This window comes from Vulpes vulpes, chromosome X (genome assembly GCF_048418805.1).
Source record: "Vulpes vulpes isolate BD-2025 chromosome X, VulVul3, whole genome shotgun sequence".
NCBI lineage: Eukaryota > Metazoa > Chordata > Mammalia > Carnivora > Canidae > Vulpes > Vulpes vulpes.
Window position 1 is genome coordinate 100,979,526 of NC_132796.1, and position 24,732 is coordinate 101,004,257.

A 24,732-nucleotide genomic window follows, 5' to 3' on the forward strand; every position below is an offset into this window, starting at 1 on the left:
AAGCAAAAAGGGAAGTTTCAATTACTTTGTGAAGTGAAGCAGAAAAATTAAGTGAGATCCAAGCAAACTTTATTAGCTATGACAAGCAATCCTTAATGCTTTTGTTTCATGAGTGCTCTGAAACCTTTGCTAAAATATTTGAAAAATTCGTCAAGCTAAGGCATCCCAACGTAGCTGCTGTGTGTCTGGATGTGCGTGTATGTGTGCACTTCCACACATCTGAAATTAGTCTTTAAAAAAGCAAGTTCCCATTTGATGTTTCAGGAGCACGTTAGGAAATGAAGTCAAGTCCTAAGCCTTCTTCCTGTTCAAATATAAATGTAATTGGAAACTATGGCAAACTTAAAAACTGTTAATTAAAAGCCTACTTTAATTCTTGACTTTTAGGCCTAGGCTAGCTTCACTATCTCTACTTCTCAGGGTTTGTCATGACCAGTGGAACAAACAAGACAAGGCATAACTACAGACTGCTAAGAAGCAATTCAGACTCAGTTATGTTCTTTTATTATTATTTTTTTTAGTTACGTTATTAGGGCAAATATTCAGTCCTTTGAATCATGGTATTCAAGACTGAAACTGTGTTTACACACACACACACACAAGTGTGCACGCACTTCTACAAATTCTACAAATTCTTCTGCTTTACTCAAATCACTGTTGTCTTCTGGGAAAAGTCAACAGCCTCCTCTGCCCCGATGCTGAAAAATAAGCTCAGATTTTGTAATCTCAAACTTATCAAATAAAGCCTGCAGCTATCACTTGTAAAATAAATAAAGCCATCTTTATACACAAGGCTATTTGTATACACAAGGCTCCTTAATGGCTATATCAATTCTATCAAATGAGTGTATCAATTCTTGGACAGAAAAAAAAAAAGTATGTTTTAGTTGATTTCTCTTTTTTCCAAATTGATTAATACAAGGAACTTTAGGCCACTAGACCAGTTACCATGCTTCTCACAGGGAGAGGTGAGTTAATTAACTCACCCAACAGAAACTGAGGCCTTGAGACAAGCAATTTACTTTCCGGGACATTCCAAAAGTCATTGTAATATTGAGTCAAGGGAGCTGCAGGTGATTTCAGAGAAATGCTTGCTGCTCCCACCCTAAATGAGTGGGTTCGTGCCTTCATCCCTGAGCCCAAGTGCCAAGCTATTCCGCCCAGACCAGGGCTCTACAGGTTGAAAGAGGTTACATGAAACCCAAATTTTGCTTTTAAATTTCAGAAAGTCTTGTTTTGTCATATATACCCAAGGGTATATGTTAAGGGTAATCATAACATGCCAGTATTCATTTTCTAGAAAGAAATCTCCTGACCACTCTAAAGATTAGCACTTAGAGCCCACTCTCCAACCATCTACACTTATGACCAAGTGCCCCCTGCCCAAGACAATCAATCAGCTTCAGGGTTGCTTCTGGCAATCCCAAGTCTGAGATGCTCACAGAGAAAATACCAGAAAATGCATTTTCTGGTTCAATAATAACATTTAGTGACTAGCTCGCTCAGAATTCTTCCAGTTTTTAACATTTTTTTGGAAATGATTAAAATTCAAGACAAAGGACATAAAGGGGAACGTATCCTCCCACCGCCTCTCTCTCTCTCCCCCTCACACACACACACCCCCCAAAGGTAAATTTTAAGTTTTCCTAAAAGGCAAAATACAGTAAAAGATTTCTGCTCTATTGCCAAATGTCAGAGAAAAATAGCTATGGTCTCCATTTACCGATAAAGAAACCACTACTCCTTCATCTTTCCTGAGGAAGACTGCATTTCTTAAAAATCTGGTTGCTGACAGTTGTCTTTACAAAGTAAGATACCTTGCATCTCCTAAAATATTTCTCTGACCTTCTCTTTTACAATCTACTTAAAAGCTTCTCCTGAAGAAACACAAGATCCCAACTCTAGGACAATGCATTATTATTACTTAAAGGTCACAGACACCCAGATACGTGTCCCTTATTTTCCTGACATGCAGTTTTGTCTTCTGGACTGTTAAAAATTCTTTACTAAGAAGGAACAGTGAAAGCGATTTTTCAGAAAGGCTTCTTCCCTAGTTGTATTGTAGCTAAAAAGGGGCCTGAGGGTGGGAGCAGTGAAAATCTAAAGCCTAACATGAGGTAGTTTACACTGATGGGGCTGGAACATTTTTGTTCGGAGCTCCCATGTCTACAGCACACAGTTGGAATGGTGCTCTTGGAAGCAAGCGGTGCCAACTTCTAAAAGAGGATTCTCTCAATTCCCTCCCTTTTCTTATCAAATCCTTTCCCACTAGGCCACAGTCTACTCTTAGAAAGGTCCACCTGCCTCCAGAGCTGAAAGGAGAATAAAATGATAATTCCCTCCTCCCCACCCTATGACTCAAGAGGTTAAGCTCAACTAATACGCATAATTGCCGAACTGGAAGTTTTGCAAAGCCCTTTGATAAGGTCTCTGGTACAAATTAGGAACATTTTAGGCGTTTGCTTAAGAGCAAGCACATGTCTTTTAGGAACTGCCGCACTGCCTGTCACTTTTTGAAAGTTGCCGGGGTATTTCAGATAGCAAGCTTTGAAAGTTCAAAGCAATTTTCAGTATTCTGTTCCTGAGTGTGTGGCTTTTAATATCCTATTGTTGGACAACATTAAAACCAAATGACCCAACAGGTTTCACTTGTGAATTTTTGCTGATGCCAGAGGGCAGTGTGTGCTGTGTCATGGAAGGCCCTGAACTCCTGGCATGGAACTATTAACATTTTACTGACACTTTCTCAATTCTATACCAGGTCCATGGTGATGGCAATTCAAGGAATCTGAGATAGAAACTGTTCACGCCCACTTACTTTTCTGACTGCAACAGGCATGTACTTGATTGCAAGTAAAAGCATTCCTTACCAGAAGCTCCTCCTCAGATAAAGCTCTACGAAGAATCAAAGCAGCTACCTGAAGCACAGATTTCTACAGCATTAGTAGGAAAAAATAAACATAACTGGTCCTCCAAACCTACTATTTTTTTCCCTGAATGCTTACTTCACAGAGTATCATGGTGTTGGCTCCCGGATAGGAACAAAACTCACAAGAAACATAGTAAGAGATGAGTACATTTATAGTAAGAGATGAGTACATTTCTGATCAGAAGCCAAAATGAGATACAACCTGAATGTATGGTGATACCCATTTTACATGCTACTTTTTTAAAATTATTCTATTTAAAAGAAAAGCACCCCAAAAAGCACAAAAAAAGAGAAAAGCACAAAAGTAAAAATGAACTCAATTAACTAACAATGACAGGTATGTGTCAAAATGCTGGGGTAATTCTGGGGCATCTGGCTCTTGGTTTCAGCTCAGGTCGTGATCAGGGTATGGGATGGAGCCCTGCATCGGGTTCTGCACTCAGTGCACAGTCTACTTAAGACTCTCTGCCCCTCTCTTCCTGTAAGCCCTCTCTAACATAAATAAATAAAATCTTTATGGATGCCTGGGTGGCTCAGTGGTTGAATGTCTGCCTTTGGCTCAGGGCATGATCCTGGGTCCTGGGATCAAGTCCTGCACTGGGCTCCCCTCAGGGAGCCTGCTTCTCCCTCTGCCGGTTTTTCTGCCTTTCTCTCTCATGAATAAATAAATAAAATCTTTTTTTAAAAAAAACTAAGATAATTTAATCTCTATTAACATCAGCAAGTAAATTCACTCACTTGGTGAATGATGTATGCCTATTATGTGGCAGACAGACATTAGCCCTGGAACTCGGGTTACAAAGTCCCTGCCCTGAGGAAGCTTCCAGTCAGGGGGTTTCCCATCACCAGGGTTTAGGGGCAAAGAGTAAGTGGTCATCTGACAAAAATGAGGTTGCCGGAAGTCAGACAGAGGAGATTCACACAGAGGTCCTCCAAGGCCCCATTCTGGAAGTCTCTGGCATAGGAATGGCAGTACAGAATGCACTCATCTCCCAGTTTATTTGTCTCTAAAGCAGTCAGTGGCAGGTCTGGCCAACGAGGGAGGATGGGCAAAACCCAGGAAGACTACAATCAAGCTGAGTGAGTGGGCAACCAAATGACACCTTTCTTTACGGGGACAGGACTGCATATTGGGCCCCAAGACATCAATCTGTGCACAGAAAGCAGCTGCCGAGGCCTGGGAGAGGAGGCAAGGTACAAGGTTTCTTCTTGGGGCGACAAAAATCTTCTCAGCAGACTGTGGTGATGGCCACACAACTCCAGAAACATATGAAAACCACTGAATTGTACACTTGGAGTGAGTTTTGTAGTTTATGGCTTCTACTCCAATAAAGCTAGGAAAGAAAAAGCCACCAATCTATCATACTGTCATGGCTGCAAGTGTCTGGCATCACGGGAAGGGGTTAAGAGAAACCAAAACCTCCCCCTATAGCCTCTAAGGAGAAAAGCCCTACTCTGTATCCAAAAGGGTATTTTGATTGTGCCCAGACTACCATGCTGTTCTAAAATTCAGGAAGACTATGGAATAGACTTTCTGCAGAAGGGTGGGGGAGAAAGAAGAAAAAAGAAAAAGGCACAGGAAGGGAGAAGCCCAGTGGGAGAAATAGCCCAAAGGTGCAAGGTAGTTGGGGAAAGAAAAAAAAAAAAGAAAAGAAAATGTGCAAAGTCACAAAGAGTCTGGCCAGGGTGAACGGAGCTTCTTTGATCATGGAAACCTTTAAAAGCTTAGAAGTACCCAAAATTGAGAGGTGAAGGGGGCGAAGGGTAAAGGAAAGCAAACCTACAGTTGGTTACACATGTTGGGAGGAAACAAGGCCCAGCATGTCAATCTGCCTCTAGGACCTTGAGAACAAATCAGTGACCCTTCTTGGGCTTCCACTTCCAGTCTTCAAACGCACTGTGATTCCTAATTATGCTCAAATCCTTTCTCATTAATCAAGCAGAGCCCTTAAAGAACCAGGAGCTCTTCATGGCAGGGCTATCAGATTCCACTCTAAGTTCCCCACACAAAAATTTACTAAGAAAGTCACTCAACAGGTATATGGATGGCATATAAATGGACTAGCATTTCACAGGAGATATCAAAACCCTCCGAGTAGCCCATAGGGTTTTAAGACCTTGGCAAAACCTTTGACAAATCTTGTTGGTTTAGGCTGTAAAAACTCCCCAGGAACCTGCAGGTTTGTTATGAAACTGTTGCAGCCTATTACGAGACTGTGTATTTTTTGCTGCCTGGTTGGCCAATATCATCTAAAACAAGTAATATAAACACTTCCACTTCCACATACTGCATAATAAAGTATCTTCAAAGCTTCTGACCATTTCAGACCTCAATTTGTAAATATCATCTATCATGCATGACAAAGTATCTCACAGGATTAATACTATCATTGAAATCCTGCCAACATTTGTGTATTGTGGGATTACAGAAACTGAACTACCCACCCCTGGTATGTGTATATATATAGTAGTCCACAGCTTTCTGCTTTGTTAATGTGTCCTCAAGGAAATAATTTTAATGGAAGCACTTCATAGTAAAGTTGTCCCCAAGTACCAAAAGAAACATGGTAACAAGCTGGATAAAGGCATTTTTGTAGATTTATACCAAAAGGCAGCTTAAGGAAAATGCAAAAAAAAAAAAATCTGTTCATCTATTATAGTGTCCAGATTCTCAAAAACAATTTGTTCGTAATCACTGAAAAAATAGGATTTTTTAAAGGTAAAAGCCACTGACACTAAAAAAAAGAAAGCTTAATAGGAAACCACTTTACAGCTGATGCAATTTCCATTTCTTAAGAATATTAACTGCAGAAACTACAAGTAGTTACACATTCTTGAAAATGGCCCACTTGTACTTGGGAATACCACAGCCCTTGGCCCCTTAGCAATCCAATTCTCAAGCTCTGTTCAGGAGAGCAAAGCCTTCCTGCTTTCTTTTTCTTTACAACCCATGAAAAGCAGACTCCCCCCCCCCCCAAGAATGAGAAATGCTAAACCAGGAAAGTCAGTAGTGGCTCTAACTGGTACGACTATTAAAAACGAGTGCCTAGATTTGAACTTTCCTTCATACTGTCCACTGCAACGGTCCTTAAACCATTTTATTGGTCTAGGTACTGGTCTAATCCCCTCCATAGCTGCAGGGGATTATGCCCGTAGGGTTTGCAACAGTAAAAACTCATTTAGGAAGGGAGAGAAGAATGTTAACTTGCAATAAGACAGAGAGAAATGGCCCCTCTTCAAATTTCCCAGCACAGCTTTGAGAGCTGTCCTATAGCCAAGTCTCCCCGGGGTTCTCCTAATCCTCGGCAGCCACTGAAGAGAGCCAGGATGAAACTTTTTTCTGAACAAAGAGAACTGAAAAGGGCCAAGTCTCAAAGTCACAGGCTCCCAGCTCGCCACTGGCTCAAAGCCAAGGAGCAGCCTTGTGCTCAGGCCAGCGGTCCTGCAGCTGATGGACAGACAGCAGGCCGGGGAGGGGTGGGCGGACAGGGGAGGCCACAAATCAGTCTGAGCCCGGGGCCCTCTCCCGCTGCCCAGAGAAACCTCCCCAGGGTGACAGAGCTGCCCACTCCGCGCCCCCCCAACCCCTGACCCCGGGGTCCCTGCCAATGACATTTAACACTCGCCAGGCCTTCTGGCAGCCAAAGCCCCGTATCTGACATGACTGCCCAAGCATGTGTCTGGGCACGGTGTGCGCGTGTGCGGCTCCAGCTGCCATGACATTCCTACCTCCATGACGGAATCCAGCACGGACGCCCTCATGGCCCCGCAGGAGCGCACACCCACGCTCCCGCGCTGACCCGGCCGCTTGCCGCCTCGCGGGAGGGAAGCTCAGGCTCTGCCCAGCTGAGGCGCACACGCGCTCTGCGCACCACCCCAGGCCACGTACTCTAAGGAGGTGCACAGTCGGCAGAAATGCACTCTGGGAAAGCCAACCGGGACCCGGACGGCGTCGGCACCGGACACGCTCGGCTGACGGCCTGTCCACCTGCACTTGCGCAGCCTGTCGTCTGGAAGAGTTCTTCGGTCCCTTCGTGCGTGAGCTTGGGGCCTGCCTCCTCGAGGAGCTGGAGGCAGGGAGGCTGCCGGTCTCTGCCTTGGCTGCCCCCACGAGGGACGCTGATGGGGAGGCGCCACGCAGATTCTTGAGGCATGAAGCCTGCGAGTATGAACACAGACAGCAGTGGGCGCGCTTTTTCTGGAGGGCCTTCAACCTGAGAGCCGCGGGCCAAGCTGCTTTCTTCCAATTTCTTTTCACTCTCAGATCCGTGGGGTTCAGACTCCGGCCGGGGTGTCCCCCATCCCGGATTTTTCCTGTTTCCCCTGAAAAGCTGCTGGTTTGCTACCGTGAGCACCTAGCTCCCAGGTCCTCAAAATCCTCAAAACCCTGGGGAAGGGAGGCATTTGGGAGAGAGAGAGAGGAAAACATACCCAAGGAAGCTAATCTATACCAGGACTCCTCCAACTGTGGGATCATGACCTCCAAAGGAACCGGAGAGAATTTCAAGGGGGTCAGAGGCCCTGGAGCCCAGAGCCCAAGACCTCCCAACATCTGTTGTCAGTGAGGGCAGAGTAGCCTTTTGTAATACTATTTCCTCTCCTGCATCACCACCAATATTCTTTTTCTAGCCCCCATGTCTACCCAGCACCCCCTGCCACATGACCTCATCTCTCATTACTATCCGAATTATTGCCGCATTACATTGTCCTGTATTATTCATTTCCCTTGGCAGCAGGGCTGAACTAAGAATTTTAAGAGGAATTCTACACATTTCCTGCCTTTGCTGCCCTATCATGAACACCATCTATCAGTTGGACCTTCAAAAAATATTTTATGATGCTAATATTAATAGTTAGCAACATCCACTGAGCACTTGTTATGTCTCAGGCACCATGCCAAGCACTATATTATCTGTATCAGCTGCTTTGATCATCTCAATTCTAGGAGGGAGGTACATAACTTACTATTTTACTCCCTTCTACATATATGAACACGGGAGCAGAGTCACTAAAGAACTTGTCTAAGACCAGAACTAGTAAGTGGCAGTAAGGCTCCACAACCTACACTGGTTTTCTTCATGTTTTAGTGAGATATAATTCACATGTCATATAATTCACCCATTTAAAGTGTGCCACACATTGCCTTTTAGTGCATTTAAAGTTGTGTAACCATCACCACAATCAATTACTCCCCTCCCCAAAAGAAACCCCACACCTTAGTCATCACATCACTTCCTAGGACCTCAGCAGCCAGCCATCAGCTACTGATCCTACATTCTTTTTTTTTTTTTTAATTTATGTATTATAGTCACAGAGAGAGAGAGAGAGAGGCAGAGACACAGACAGAGGGAGAAGCAGGCTCCATGCACCGGGAGCCTGATGTGGGATTCGATCCCGGGTCTCCAAGATCGCGCCCTGGGCCAAAGGCAGGCGCCAAACTGCTGCGCCACCCAGGGATCCCTGATCCTACATTCTCTCTATGGATTTGTTTGTTGTGGACCATTTCTCAGAACTGAAATCATATAGTATGTGATTCTAAACCACTACCTGACACTGAGGAAGAGGAGGATGTCCACTGACAAACCTCAAACCCCTTTTCCCCAAGCCAAATCCATATTACCAACAATTTCGCCCACAACGTGAGACAGTATACATGTTTGCTGTTATTGGCTAGAGCTGAGATTGGGCAGGGGGTTGCTGGAGCCCTTCAGCAGTTATTAGGAGACAGCATGGTCCAAGAAAATGAGCACAGCCTCTGGAGTCGAAAAGATCTGTGCTCACCTCACACACTGCTGATGGTAATGTAAAATGGTGCACAGCCACCATGGAAAATAGTTGGGCAATCCCCCCAAAAAAGTTTAACACAGAATTACCATGTGACCTGGTAACTCCACTCCTAGGTATACATACACAGTTGACTCCTGAATAACATAGGGGCTTGGGACACCAACCCCCACCCCCTACCAATGCAGTCAAAAATCTGCTTAAAACTAGATACCCTGAAAACTTAACCACTAATAGCCTACTCACCAGAAACCTCACTGATAACACAGTTAATGCATATTTCGTATGTTATATACTGTATTTACACAATAAAATAAGCTAGACAAAAGAAAATGTTACTGAGAAAACATAAGGAAGATGGGGCAACTGGCTGGCTCAGTTGTTAGAGCACGTGACTCTTGATCTTGGGGTTGTAGCTTCAAGCCCCACACTTTGGAGTAGAGGTTACTTTAAAAAAATAAAAAACTTTGGGGGAAAAAAGAAAACCATAAGGAAGGGCGAGTAACATTTACAGTAATGATTTTAAAAATCCACAGGGCAGGGGATCCCTGGGTGGCTCAGCGGTTTGGCGCCTGCCTTTGGCCCAGGACGCGATCCTGGAGTCCCACGTCCGGCTCCCGGTATGGAGCCTGCTTCTCCCTCCTCCTGTGTCTCTGCCTCTCTCTCTCTTTCTCTGTCTATCATAAATAAATTAATAAATCTTTAAAAAAAAATCCACAGGGCAACCCGGGTGGCTCAGCGGTTTAGCACCACCTTCAGCCCAGGGTGTGATCCTGGAGACCTGAGATCGAGTCCCACGTTGGGCTCCCTGCATGGAGCCTGCTTCTCCCTCTGCCTGTGTCTCTGCCTCTCTTTGTCTGTCATGAATAAATAATTAGAATCTTAAAAAAACCTCCACATATAAATGGGCCCCCACAGTTCAATCCTGTGTTGTTAAAGATCAACTGTAGTCAAGACAATTGAAAACAGGTGTTCAGACAAAAACGTGTGTGTGTCTGTGTGTGTGTGTGTGTATGGTCATAGCACTATTCAAAATAGCCAACAAGTGGAAACCCAATGTCCACCAAATGACAAATGGATAAAAAATGTGGTATGTCCATGTGGCGGAATAATATTCAGCCATAATAAAAAGAAATGAAATACCGAAAGATACAACACTTGGAGATAAACCTTGAAAACATTATGCTAAGTGACAGAAGCCAGGCACAAAAGGTCAGATTTTTTTAGGATCCATTTACATGAAATATCCAGAATCGGCAAAATCTATAGAAACAGAAATGAAGGATCCCTGGGTGGCGCAGTGGTTTGGCGCCTGCCTTTGGCCCAGGGCGTGATCCTGGAGACCCGGGATCGAATCCCACGTCGGGCTCCCGGTGCATGGAGCCTGCTTCTCCCTCTACCTCTCTCTCTCTCTCTGTGACTATCGTAGATTAAAAAAAAAGAAAGAAAGAAACAGAAATGAGATTAATAATTGCCAATCTGGGGGTCCCTGGGTGGCTCAGCAGTTTGTCACCTGCCTTCAGCCTGAGGCGTGGTCCTGGAGTCCCGGGATCGAGTCACACGTCAGGCTCCCTGCATGGAGCCTGCTTCTCCTTCTGTCTGTGTCTCTGCCTCTCTCTCTCTCTCTCTCTCTCTCTCTCTCTCTCTCTCTGTGTGTGTGTGTGTGTGTGTGTGTCTTTCATGAATAAATAAATAAAATCTTCTTTAAAAAATTGCCAATCAAATGGATATGGGGTGGGAGATGAGTAGTAACTTAACGGGTGCAGAATTTTACTTCTCAGAGGATGAAAATGTTCTACAATTAGAAAGTGTTGACAGTTGCACAATGCTGAGAACATACTAAGTACCACTGGATTGTACCCTTTAAAATGGTTGAAATGGTGAATTTTCGGGATGCCTGGGTGGTTCAGCAGTTGAGCAGCTGCCTTCTGCTCAGGGCGTTATCCCAGGATCCAAGATCGAGTCCCTCATCAGGCTCCCTACAAGGAACCTGCTTCTCCCTCTCCCTGTGTCTCTGCCTCTCTCCCTCTCTCTCTCTCTCGTGAATAAATCAATCTTTTTTTAAAAAAAGAAAGAAATGGTAAATTTTCTGTTATGTGAAACTTACCTCAATAAAAAATAAATGAAAGAGTAAAAAAAGGGGGGGGGATACCTGGGTTGAAGAGTTGGTTAAGCGTCCAACTCCTGGTTTCAGGTCAGGTCATGATCTCAGGTTCATGAGATCAAGCCCTGTGTCGGGTTCCAAGCTCACTGAAGGGTCTGTCAAAGTTTCTCTCTCCTTCTGCCTCAGCCCTCCCCACACTCACTCACACTATCTCTAAAATAAGTAAAGAAAAATAAAATAAAATAAGTAAAGAAATCTTAAAAAGAAAGATACTAACACTTTTTTAAAAATTTAAAAAAGAAAATCCTGGGGCACTTGAGTGGCTCAGTTAAGCATCTACCTTCAGCTCAGGTCATGATCTTGGGGGTGCTGGGGTGGGGGGTTTCCTGAGATAGATGACCCTCACCCATGCATCAGGCTCCCTACTAAGGGGGCAATCTGCTTCTTCCTCTCCCTCTGCCCCTCCCCCTGCTCATGTGCTGCTCTCTCTCAAATACATAAATAAAATCTTCAAAGAAAAGAAAATCCTGGGGCACCTGGCTGGCTCTAACTGAGTGGTATGTATGACTCTTGATCTCGGAGTTGTGAGTTTGAGCCCCATGCCAGAGGTAGAGATTTCATTACATTTTTTTTTCTGGGGATCCCTGGTGGCTCAGTGGTTTGGCACCTTCCTTCAGCCCAGGGCGTGATCCTAGGGTCCCGGGATCGAGTCCCACATCAGGCTCCCTGCATGGAGCCTGCTTCTCCCTCTGCCTGTGTCTCTGCCTCTCTCTCTCTCTCTCTCTCTCTCTCTCTCTCGAAGAAATAAATAAAATCTTCAAAAAAAATCTTTAAAAAATTTTTTTTCTTTTAAATCTGGAGTTCAAATCTCATGCTGCCTGATCCTGTGCAAGGGGCAGAAGTCACAGTTCAACTGAGTGCAAAATACATTTGACAATGTTTTTTGTGAGAATTAAAGGAGGAAATACATGGAAATCAATACTAACACTTAGAAAGTTCTCAAGTAAGCGAAGCCATTGGTGAGCCAAGGATCAAAACCATTGCCCTCACTCTGAGCAAAGAGACCAGCTCCTTCCTATTCTCTACCGGAAACAGTGACATTTCAGCTCCTTTCTATTCTCTACCGGAAACAGTGACATTTCTATCAACATTTCTACAGACAACAGAGTGATCCTAAGTAGCAAATAACAACAGAGAAATTGGAGGATCCATAAAAACAGGACTGCTTTGAACTGGAGATTGGAGAATCCAGAATTTTCTTTACAAAACCTTTTTAAGGGACACCTGGGTGGTTCATTGGTTGAGTGAATCTGCCTAGGTCTCTCTCTGTCTCTTTCTGTGTCTCTCATGAATAAATAAAAATTTTAAAAAAGAAAAACAAAAACCTTTTTTTTTAAACCATCAGACCCCAACCTAGAGAGCCCATTCCCAATCAAGCACAGCAACCTCATAAATTTGATGTAGCTCCTGGATGGCAAAAAGTTTTAAGGCTAAGAATCTCAGCCAATCTACAGAAAAACCCAAGGCTTTTCAAGAATAATAGAGCCACTCTGGATCCAAAGCATCTTTAGTGAGGGGGATTATAGGAGATGATACACACAGAGCAGAGCATTTGTAGTTTGTGAAGAATCCTTCCCTCCAAACAGAAAATAAGGTATTTCTTTCCTGGGCAGCATTTTATTGTCATTGTCGTCAGAGTGCTTATCTATATATTTATTTGTGATATGAATGTCTATTTTTGAAAACAAATTTCTCTCTAAGGCACTGTTTTCCCTTTGGAAATGAGTCTTTAACATGATCGAAAGTTTCCCGAGGAAGAAATGGTTTCTATAATCCATAAGAGGAAAAATACACAGAAAGAGACACAGACACCACTGAATATAGGCCTGTTAATATTCATGCCAGACTCTGGAAAGACATGCTTCTAAAATGTTTTCAATGACTCTATGAAGACTGTTCAAAGAGGGCTCAAATATGCGGCCAGCCCTAGCTCACCTGGCTCCAAGGAAGCCTTCTCACCATTCCACGCTTGCTTCATCCACCACACCAGCAATTTTGAGTAAGCAAGAGGTCAAACAACCCAGCATACCCCTCAATATAAAACCAGAAGTCAGCTCTCTACATGTTACCTGGCCCTCCCAAGCAGCACACGAGGCCCCTGGTGAAGGAATCGACTGGTGCTAAGAGTCATGGTTCAGTGGGTCATTGATGGCAGCAGTTCAGACAGCACAAAGGAGATCATCTAGGAGAAGCTACTATGAGAATGAAAGGGACCTACTATGCTCAAGAATGCATAGTAGGGGGGCTCCTGGGTGACTCAGTCAGTTAAACATCCAACTCGTGGTTTGGTTTCAGCTCAGGTCATGATCTCAGGGTCCTAGGATCACGGGAGTCCACTTGTCCCTCTGCCTCCCTCTCTGTTCCTGCCCCTGCCTCCCCCCACCCATTCACACTCACGCTCTCTCAAATAATCTTTTTAAAAGATGAATGCATCAAAGGGTATTCACTAGAGCCTGCTATGCTGTAACACTCAATTTGAAAATATGAATTTGTTCCAATGTGACTGATACCTTAAGAAATAACCTGAGCATGTGAATTTCACATTTGCTAATGTCACGTTTCACTTTCGCCTACCATATTTGTTGTACTTATGTATTTCCTAATCACTTAGCACATGCAAAACTATGCTATTTTTTTATTAGGTTCTTTAGTTTTTAAATGTGCTATTATGTTTTTTAGTGCTGTACCCTAGCCCTAATCTTCTCATGCCTGTGGTTTTACTGCATGATTCTGCAGAGCAGAGTGATCTTTAGGAATGAATATGTTACGTTACAGCAGGACTAACTGTGCTTTCCTGCCAGGTCTGTGAAGTCAACAGGTTGAGTGGCGGGTGCACACTTAGTTGATCACTAACTTTTTACTTGCCCTTTCACCAGAACTTCAGGTTAATAAAAGTGACTCTTGTGCGAAGCCCAGGGGAAGGTGTACCAGGTATGGCCTGCTTAAGACCCTACATATCTAAGTGGAAAATGTAACCAAAATCAAACTTTCCAGCTGCCAGTCAGAGGGACCAAGTTAACATCTGTCACAGGATCAAATAATATCAAAAGTAATAAGAAAACTGGGACGCCTGGGTGGCTCAGCGGTTGAGCATCTGCCTTTGGCTCAGGGCGTGATCCTGGAGTCCTGGGATCAAGTCCCACATCAGGCTCCCTGAATGGAGCCTGCTTCTCCCTCTGCCTATGTCTCTGCCTCTGTCTCTGTGTCTCTAATGAATAAATAAATAAATAAATCTTTTTTTAAAAAAAAAAGAGTAATAAGAAAACAAACCAAAAAAAAAGGCAGGCTTAAAAAATGGGGCAAAGATGGGCAGCCCGGTTGGCTCAGCAGTTTGGCGCCGCCTTCAGCCCAGGGCATGATCCTGGGGTCCTGGGATCGAGTCCCACATCGGGCTCCCTGCATGGAGCCTGCTTCTTCTGCCTGTGTCTCTCCCTCTCTCTCTGTCTCTGTGTCCCTCATGAATAAATAAAAATCTTTTTTTTTAAATAAAAATCTTTTTTTAAAAAATGAGGCAAAGACTTGAGCAGATATCTCAAAGATCTACAGATGGCAAATAAGCATATGAGAAGATGGTCCACATCACAGGTCATTGGGGAATTGTGAATGAAAACAACGATATGCCACTGCACACCAATGAGAATGGCCAGAATCCAAAACACTGACAATACCAAATGGTGCTGCAGGTGTGGAGCAACAGGAACTCTCATTCATCGCTGGGGGCGAGGGGGGGGGATGCAAAATGGCACAGCCACTTTGGAAGAGAGTTTGGAAGTTTTTTATAAAACTGAAGATACACATACTCCTTGGTATTTATCCAAATGAGCTGAAAACTTATTCTGCACAAAAACCTGCACAGAGATGTCTAGAGAAGCTTTGTACAAAATTACCAAAATCTGGAAGCAGCCAACACAGCCTTCAATAGGTAAATGGGAGAAACAAACTGTGGCGATCCAGACAATGAAATATTATTCAGGGCTAAAACAAAGTGAGCTATCAAACCACGAAAAGACATGGAGGAAGCTTAAATTCCTATTACTCAGTGAAACAAGCCAAACTGAAAAGGTTACATACTGGATGATTCCCACTCTATGACGTTCTGGAAAAGGCAAAACTACAGGAGACAGTAAAAAGATGAGTGGTTGCCAGGGGTTGGAGGGAAGGAGGGAGGAATGACCAGGCAGAGCACAAGTGATTTTGGGGGCAGTTAAATCACTATACATTTGTCCAAGCTCAAAGAATGTACATCACCAGGAGTGATCCCTGACATAAAGGATGGTCTTTGGGTGATGAGGATCTATCAGTGTAGGTTCACCAATTTTAACAAATGTCCCACTCTGGAGCAGAATGTTGATAAAAGGGGAAGCTGTACTTTCTGCTCAAATTTGCTCTATGAACCTAAAATTTCTCTAAAAAATAAAGCCCATTGAAGAGCTCTTAAATCAAAGTAAAAATCCCTTTCAAAAACATGTACGCTCATTATTGTAGCAATGCAACATGAGAGTTTTCCTCAGAGAACTCAAAATGCACAAAGAATTGCACTTTAATGTATCCAGATGAGGGCAGCCCCGGTGGCTCAGCAATTTAGTGGTCTCCCAGAGACCCAGGATCGAGTCCCACCTCAGGCTCCCTGTGGAGCCTGCTTCTCCCTCTGCCTGTGTCTCTGCCCCTCCCTCCCCGCCTCGAATAAATAAATAAAATCTTTAAAAAAAATAATGTATCCAGATGAACCCACTACCAGAGCAAACAGCCATGCACAAGATAAAAGGCCTAACAAATTGTGACAATCTTGATTCCTGTATAAAAAGGAGCCACGCAATCTTTCTCTTTCTCATGGCAAGAGTAGAGTTACCCAATTTTTCAAAGTTAGTCTGTCCCCGGGATCCCTGTGTCACACACAGTCCTGTCCTTCAGCGGAAGACCAGAGCAGGGCCACAACCTGTTGTTAAATCTGCAGGGAATTAAGGTCATTTCCTTTCAAAGAAAGTTTTTTCCTGAGGATCTCAAAGTTCAAACTTGGAAAGAGCAAAGAGAGAGGAGAAGAACTTTCAGGTTGCTATAAATGTCCCTTTCAGTCTTCAGTTTGAAAGGTTACATAAGGATGCACAATTACCTGAGTAGGAAGGAGAGCCCAAGCCAAAAGCAGACTCCGGGCATTGTCTTTGGCACATATAAAGCATTTCCAGAAAGCTTCAGAAGGCTTCAGATCTTGCACTATGGAACTACGTGTACAAGCAGGAACCTTGAAAGTTTCCAGGTCAGGCATCACTCGCCCAGGGTGTCATCAAAGACCTTAACAGGAACCAAGAGCCCTAAGGGGCTACCAGCACAGATGTCATATCTCAAACATACCCATCCCCACTCCCTCTTCAAGTCTCTCACTAGCCAGAGCTCCCCTTTCTGACCCACCACCTGAAGAAGAATATCTAGAGTATCTGGACTCCACTTGAAAACTAAGGCCTTGGGATGCCTGGGTGGCTCAGCAGTTGAGCATCTACCTTCGACTCAGGGCGTGATCCTGGAATACCAGGATCAAGTCCCACATCGGGCTTCCTGCATGGAGCCTGCTTCTCCCTCTGCCTAAGTCTCTGCCTCCCTCTCTGTGTCTCTCATGAATAAATAAATCTTAAAAACAAAACAAAAAAACTTAGGCCTTCTCAGTACAGTCTCTAACCCTGCTGGGAAGCACTGCCCTTCAGATGCCTCTCACCTCTACCCCAAAGCCCTTTGGAACTCAGAGGCCACACATCAGGGCCTGGAACCACATGCTCAGGCTCATACTGAATGTATATCTGCTTACATCAAAATATTCAAATGTATCTTGATACAGGTAACTGATGCCTCAAGAGCCTGAGTATTATTTCCTCACCAATCTCCTGTTCTTTTTCAACTTGTGGGCGAATAAAGTAAATGGATTTATAGGCAACACAGCCTCTGCCTCACAGGAATGTGTCTTTTTTTCTTTACAGTAGAGCATTTAGTCCGACGATTTAGTACATTTAGTTTGAGCATTTTAGTACTGCTCGCAGACTGGGGAGCCTGCAGTAATGTCTGCGAATCAATTTTTATGGGGTGGCAGGGGAAAAGGAGCATAAAAATGTTTGTCATCGTGATGGTCTTAGGAAACACTGAAGAATTCAGTTGTTAAACATCAGAAACAGTCAAAAGAATTGGGCTCATTTGGTTTTGAATTTTACTTAAGAGTACTTATAATCAGAACAGAAGTAACTTTTTTTTTTTTTCTGAGATAGGTTCTCTGTCCAATGTGGGGCTCAAACTCATGATCCTGAGACCAAAAGTCCCACAAAACAGACTGACCCAGCCAGTCACCCACAGAACGGTTTTAACAATGGCAACACCTCACATTCACATTATGCTGAAGTGTGCATATATATATAATCTTCACATATATTATGTTGTCCTCACCCTAAGCTCTGAGGGTATAATCCTATTTGACAGTTAGGGAAACTGAGGCTCGATTTCCGATCAGAAAAACAAAGATGAAAATCTGCTTCTAAGAGGTTGGTGAGGCTGGGAGAAGGCACACAGAGCTAAATACTGGAAGTGCCCGCCCCCGGCTAACCAGGATGGGCACTGCAGTACTCATTAAAATGCAAGCCCTCCAACTGCTGAGAGCTGCTGAGCTGCCCCATGTCCACCTCCCGGCCAAAACTAACGTTTGATTTGTGGATGCATTATAGATGCATATGTATAATTAGGCTAATGCTAAAATTAAAGGACATCCCTAAAATAATACCAGTTTGACAGAGGGATAGGGCCGGGATTTGGGATTCGCTGAGAGCACGGATGAGGGTCCTTTGTACGGTAGCCTGCCTATGCGAGGGGCCTTACAGGGGAAGGGGAGGCCGCTACACAGCCGTGGGGACACTAGAGTCCATTTTACTTGGGGTTTTTTGTTGTTTTCTTTCTTTCTTTCTTTTTTAATCTAAGCAGTTCTTTCAGCGGATTCTAGCAGGGACACAAATGGAATTGAAAAATGTTTAAACAAAGAATACATATTTGCTTGTTCAAATTAAAATGACTTCGAGGCACATTATCAAGAAACTTTATCTGGAAAGTAATTGGGCAAAGCACAAGGGCTCTTAATTTTAACACATAATGTTTCAGAGAGAATGAAAGGGACATGATTTTATTCCCTTTCAAAGAGCAGCAATAAAGACCCTGATGATCCTGTATTACACACGATATGCAGCTCTTAATGCCATTAATGGAAATGGGAGGCAGGTGCATATACTCAGAGACTAAAGAACAACCTGAGAAGTGGCTATTAAGTCAGAGATCTGTCTATTCAGATCCCTCCCCCCCTTGCTGCCCTTGTTTTAAGGACCAGCTCAATAACTGGCAGAGTTGTTAAGGCATTAATAGTCCTAATTCACGCTGACACACTTGAAGGAAAAGTATCTATTCTGTGAGTACAAAGGACTCCCCCCTTCATCCAGTTTCTAGTCTGTTTAGTTTGTTTTTGAGACTAGAGCTAATTTTATGCAGAATTAGATTTAAAAAAAAAAAACTCGCATGTTAATCCACCCAGTGCTTTGGGACCCCAAGCTAATTCTCATGCCTATTAGAGATCAGATTCTATCATAATACTCAGGGGATGGGTGGGGGGCAGCAGCCAGAAGCCCCCCCCCCATCCCTTCAGTCAGGGAATCCTCATGCAATCTGGCACGGTGGTGGTAGCAAAAGTTGGAATGTGCAGTACATAAAGGAGGGGTCCCTACACCTCTGGTCAACAGGCCGCTTAAATCTGCACTGACTTATGATCAGCTAGATCCTGACAGGACCCTGTTTTCACATATGTCCACTAAATCTTACTTGGCCACAATGCATCAGCCTGCATTCACAAGAGCGAAGTGGCTTTATGGACAAAAGCCTACAGTTATCCCAGGGGTGGGCTGAAAGTCTCTCCTTTGGTCTCCCAGTATTTCCTGTTATTGTAGTAATGCTGCATGAAAGACAGCAGTAGGTTTCAATTATATGCTGCAAATAATTCTCCCGAAACATTTTGTAGTGATATTAGTTCCTTGTTGTTTATCGCTGCCAGAGTGGAAATTGGAAGCAATTCTGGTGAATAAAGGTTAATATCTGAACATCAAGTAAATAAATAAGAGTCCACAGAAGACTAAATGAGATTTCCACCTTGTTAGTGAATTAGGGTTTATGGCTTTAAAATGTTATTCTCAAATTCTTTCCTGAAAGGTTTAGGAATAATTATATACCACTTAAAGGACAGGCAGGGCCAGATAAACCTAATAAGTCTATAATTTGTACTAGAGGCAGGGCTTCCTGTAAATGCGAGCTGGATTTAATTTTATCATTTGTACTTTGAAATGTTTGTTGATTATTAATCACATGGTATGTCAGACTTCTGAGGCTGCAGTCCTTCGTTCTCCTGATACATGAGGGCTCAAATGCGTGAACAGGGTTCCCCCAGTAAGCTCATCAGTTACTAACTTTGAGCATCCATTCACACTCAGCTCTATTGCCTTCATGTTAGACTCAGGTTTGAGAACTAGATGATCAGAAGCTGGTTTCTGCTAACACCTGCGTATAATCTAAAAGCCATTTTCTTGATTCTACTGCTGGGCTCTCCTATAGCTAAAGTAGGTAGATAGTATCATATCCTTTCAACAGATAAAGGCACTAGAGATAAAGGTTTGCAGCTAAAGGCACTTTAGCAACTCTGGGCATAACAAGTTAGGTGGCAGGCTAGAATGTGCACTTATCCAGGAGCACAAACAGGCAGAAGTTCTTACTTTTGAGGCTTCACACTGAGAAGACGACCATGCCTATACCTGGCAGTGACCAGTCTTAACCCTTGGTGTTTTCAATCCACTTTATATCGAGGGAAGAATGTGCTTCAAAGTCTAACCTCCCCACTATTAGATCAAAGCACTATGCTAAAGATACCGCCTTGGAAAGGGCTTCTGGGAATATATGCCCTTTTTTTTTTTTTCATGCGAAAGAAGTGGAGTATTTTTCAAATCAAGCTAATAAACATTTCCTGAGACTCTGTACTGTATGCAAGGCATGATGAGATTATAAAGCTGAGTAAGACATGATACCAGACTTTGGGGAGCTTCTGACCCTATAGAGGCAATAAAATCAATAATCAATTTTAACATAAAGTATTATTCCCTTGAGAACTGAGACTGTCTCTTATTCATTTTTTTTATTTAAATTTTGTTAGTAGGGCACCTTGGTGGCTCAGTGGTTGAGCATCTGCCTTTGGCTCAGGTTATGATCCCGGGATCCTGGGATCAAGTCCTGCATCGGGCTCCTTGAATGGAACCTGCCTTTTCTCTCTGCCTTACTTGTTTTTATATCCCTACTACCTGACACTTAGCTGGGCACACAGAAGATGTTTAATAAATGTTTATGGAATAAACGAACAATTCACTATCCTGATGTCCATTCACTTCTTCACTTACTCATTCACAGCAAAATGCTATGGGGAAGAAGGAGAGATGTCCACCTGCGGGTATCAGAGAAAATGGATGCGAAGGTCTATGTGAGATGAGCGGGATGTTTCATTGTCACAAGTAGGAAGAGGCGACAGTTCCCACTACTTCCTGGGAATGAGTAGTCTGACTTGGCTACGTATAGATAAGAGTACAAGGTGTGGGAAGAGGGGAACATAAAGCTGGGAAGGTAGAAAGATCAGGGATGGGTGCTGGCCTCTACCTCCGGTGACTGCTGTGACCACAAAATACACATGTGGCCAGCACCACAGATTGTGGGTATGTAACCACTATGGGTCTGACGGCTAGAGAAACTATTCTGAACGCAATGATTGATCATTTGAGTTAGGTTTTCATGCAGAAACTATGGAAGGATACCTATTTGGATGTCAATGCCTTGCAGTTTACAACATTCTGAAGGAGGAATAGTTTGATTCAAATTCCCACTCTGGACTATGCATTGAGACAGGGGAGTGGGATCTCCGTGGCTGCTTTCAGAAGTTTGTGTGCAACATGCCAGGCACCAGCCAGATAAGCAAACCATAAACATACACATGGGCTGAGGCAGCCTGTACTGCCAAGCACCCTACTTTAAGCAGACAGGCACATCCAAGCCAGCTTTCTCTTTAGAATCCAAACTTCAGAAGTATGCCTCCAGCTTTCTCAAATAGTTCCTTGTCCTAGCTCTTTACTTCAAACTTAAAAAAAAAAAAAAACCCTTTATGAAATAAGGCGTCTTCTGATGCAGATCTGACTGTATAGCTAGAGCCTGGGATAGACTGCCTTCCCTGGCCCCCTCCCCAGCCCCCTCTCCTTGGTCTGTTCCTTTGCCTCCTCTTATCCACCTGCTTTTCCTTCTTAATTAATTAGCACAGAGGAGAAACATGCTTATTAACTACACGAATGTCTAGCCTAAGACAGATGGGAATATAGTGACACATCGCCTATCTGGAGCCTTAAAATAAGCCCCCAAAGGCTCTGATCAGCCCAAGTCCAAGTGCTGGAGTCCTAGGAGAGGCCCTTCCTCACAACTTATGTGTGCTTCTTGGCATAGAGTTCTGATGAGCTTAATGCTACGGTTTCTAAGACCACAAGGGAAGCAGCCAAGAAGGAGGGACAGAAGTGGCTAAAAGCAGGCATGCTGACAGCAGTACAGAATGACAGCTGACAGCAAGGAAGGAGACAAAAACCATTCAGAAAGCTCAGTTACCCAGAACTGCTCATTTCAAGGTTTTATTGTATTCAAGAATACATATGCAATGAGGAAAGGGCTTTCCTCCTATTCCTCTTATCTTTCCAGATCATCTCATCAGCTCTCAACGCCTTTGCAGTGAAAACACAGAATATCAGAGCTGGCCAGGATCTTGGTGACCAGCTAAGTTCAAAGCCCTCATTTTCTGAACACCAGGAACGGGGCCCTAACATGCTGACTTCCTGAATGCCCATCACCCAGCCGGCCAGTGGCAGAGCAGGGAAAAGCACCCAGGTCTCCTGGCTCCTGGCTCCTGGCCCAAAGCTTTCTTCTTCCTGGCAGGGATATGCTTCCCTGCTTATGTTATAGCTTGCGTGCACTTAAAGAACAGCAAAACAAAACAAAACAAAACAAAAATCAGCTTGCTTACAGTATAATGAATCTGAAATTCACAACAAACTGCAAAGACAGTAGTTTAGAACTTCTGAAAAGGTCAGTGAAAGGAATTAAAAGCTCTATATATGTTGTCAAGTTCCTAGAAAGCCCTCCCTAGTCACATTTTTATTGCGGTTATTGCTATCAATTGCCTTCATTTAGGAGACAGAAACATCTTTAGTATCGGGGCTCTAGAAGTTAGAGTGAATTTGTAAAACACCATGCAGCAAGCCTCCCTTCAAGGACAGAAAACTTTCTCGGCCTCAGCAGATGGCCCCCTTTCCACTCATTGTTACCACAGAGTTCTAGCACAAAAAAGCAATGTGGACTGCTTTTACCCCCTGCATTCACTCTCCCGATCATTCCCCATCTTCCCAGGAGGCCACTGGTAAGTCAGGATTGGGAGAGAGCAAGAGAAGAAAGTCTGGAAAAGAAATACCTGGATCTCAGATCCCTTTAGTTATACACTGGTGTGGTTTTGGTGGTTTCTACTGGTTAGCTCTTTAAATTGGCTCGCACCCTACATCTTGTTCTTAATTATTAACAGGGCTTTAGTCTGTCAAATGTACTACAGTCGACAACACCAAAAAAAAAAAAGTGTTCAAGTACAGAGGGAGGACATGGGAATCAGAAAAACTCTACCTTTCTTCAAACTACCTGGAGTATTATTGTATAATTCTGGGCTGTGCACATGAAGCAAGACATAAATTGAACTGAAGGCTCAGGAGAGGCGGAGGGGGGTAGTCTAGCACAGGGAAGAAGATTTAAAGGGATTTCTACATAGTAGTAATTCTTAGGACATCATTTAAGTCCCACGAGCCTTAGGTGTGACAGTCTCAGGAGGCTACCAACAACCAAAGGTTACAAGTGGGGAGTCCTTTCACTTATAACTCATCCAGAAGCCACTGGCCAATCTGCTGTCCCCTGTAGCTAGTATCAGCTAAAGAAAGCGTAGCCAAAGCCACATCAGGGCTACTGGGGGAGAGTCCTGAACACCAGGGTCCCTGGGACCATGTGGGACACCACGCTGGCCTGGACTCTCAAAGGGACAGCTCCTCCCAATAAGGATACCAAGGCTGTGAATGATTTATCACTCCTGTGCATTACAGGAAATTCATCTACCCTGTCACCTCTTCTGGGTCCTCACTCTGTTCCCATAGAGGGTACCCCAGGAAGAGGCAGAAAAGCCAGAAATGGCCCTAAGAAGGGTACAGCTGTCTTACAACCATAGACCTTACTGGCACACTCCTCTTTCAAGGCCCCATTGAGGGAGAAGAGCATAATAATCACGCGCCATTTGTCAGCCCCAAAAGCAGCAGCTACCCACTCTCTTCCCCTGCACACACACCCCCTGCATGCCCCTCCTCCTCCACCCCACCCTTTAAAAGCACCTCTTTCACCAGCCACCTGTCAAAATAAAGCAAGCTACGGATCTTTCAAAAACTGACACTGGAAAGAAGCCGTTGGACAATTTCTTTCCAGGACCTGTTGAAAGATAAAAGACGAAGCAGACAATTTAAAAGGCGAGACTGTACCCTCCCAATCACAAAGCTGAAAGCAGACAAACCGTGGAAGCCAATGACATAGGAAACGCCCTTTGACCAGAGGCAGACATTAGGCATAGCGAAGTTATTTTCCATAAAGAATAAGAAGCTGAATTAAGCCATTTCACAACTAATAGTCATAAAATCTTTTCATTGTAAAAAAGTGGGAGAGGAGGGAGAATGGAGGGTTATTATGAGCTCCTCCTTTTAGAAACAATGACACTGCTTTCTAGGAAGTTCTGTTTAGATGACAAATGTTTTAGGAAGCGTTTTGTTTGGTTTTTTTTTTTTTTTGCCTCTTGTTTTGTTTTTTTAAAGCAAGACACACAGACATGTGGGAGACTCTGCTCCAATGAAAGAGCAGAAGAACCACAGAAGGAAGGCCCTGCCCTTCAAGCAACTCATTTCTACTCACCTTCGGGCTGAATCCCCTCCCACCCAACATTTCAGCTGTTTCTGGGAATATGGCTGAATGAAGTTTTTAGGAACCAAAGTAGGTGCAGGTTCCTGCCAAGAGCTCAGAGAGGGTACAGCTGGGAAATGCCGGGGAAAAAGTGAATTCTTAGGGCTGACCAGCTAAACCTCAGATTTCCTCCCCTTTCCCTCCCCCTGCAGACCTAGAACACAGCAGCCTGGTGTGTGCTGCGCTTCCACTAGGCTTTAGGCACCAGGGAGGTTTCCCACTTTTACACCTTCTGAACGTTTATAAAGCAAGCAAACAAACAAGAAACTCATCGTAAAATTGAATTTTTAAAAAAGATTTATTTATTTATTCATGAAAGACACAGACTGAGAGAGGCAGAGACATAGGCAGAGGAAGAAGCAGGCTCCTCACACGGAGCCTGATGTGGGACTCGATCCTGGATCCCAGGATCATGACCTGAGCTGAAGGCAGGCGCCCAACCGCTGAGCCACCCAGGCGTCCCGTAAAATTGAATTTAAGGAAATCATTCAACAGAAGCCTAACGGGTGGAAATGAAGATCATCACTATTGTGCTCAATATAAAACCAAACACACACAAACATGCACACCTATACAAACCACAGGAAATAATCTCAACGTCCACATGGGGAGCCCAGAACAGAGTATACTACATTTACTTCAGGGAATATTACGCAGCCATTTGAACTGTACAGAACGAAGTATAACTGTAGAGGCACTTTTCATGGTACATTAAAAAGAAGAAATAAACCAAGTAGTACAC

The 24,732-nt window shown here is 43.8% G+C and overlaps 1 protein-coding gene across 1 annotated transcript in view; it reads right to left on the minus strand.

Moving 5' to 3' along the window:
* GPC4 (glypican 4) overlaps nucleotides 1–24,732 on the minus strand; it is a 110,749-nt gene that overhangs the window by 66,943 nt on the left and 19,074 nt on the right. The window lies entirely within an intron of this gene.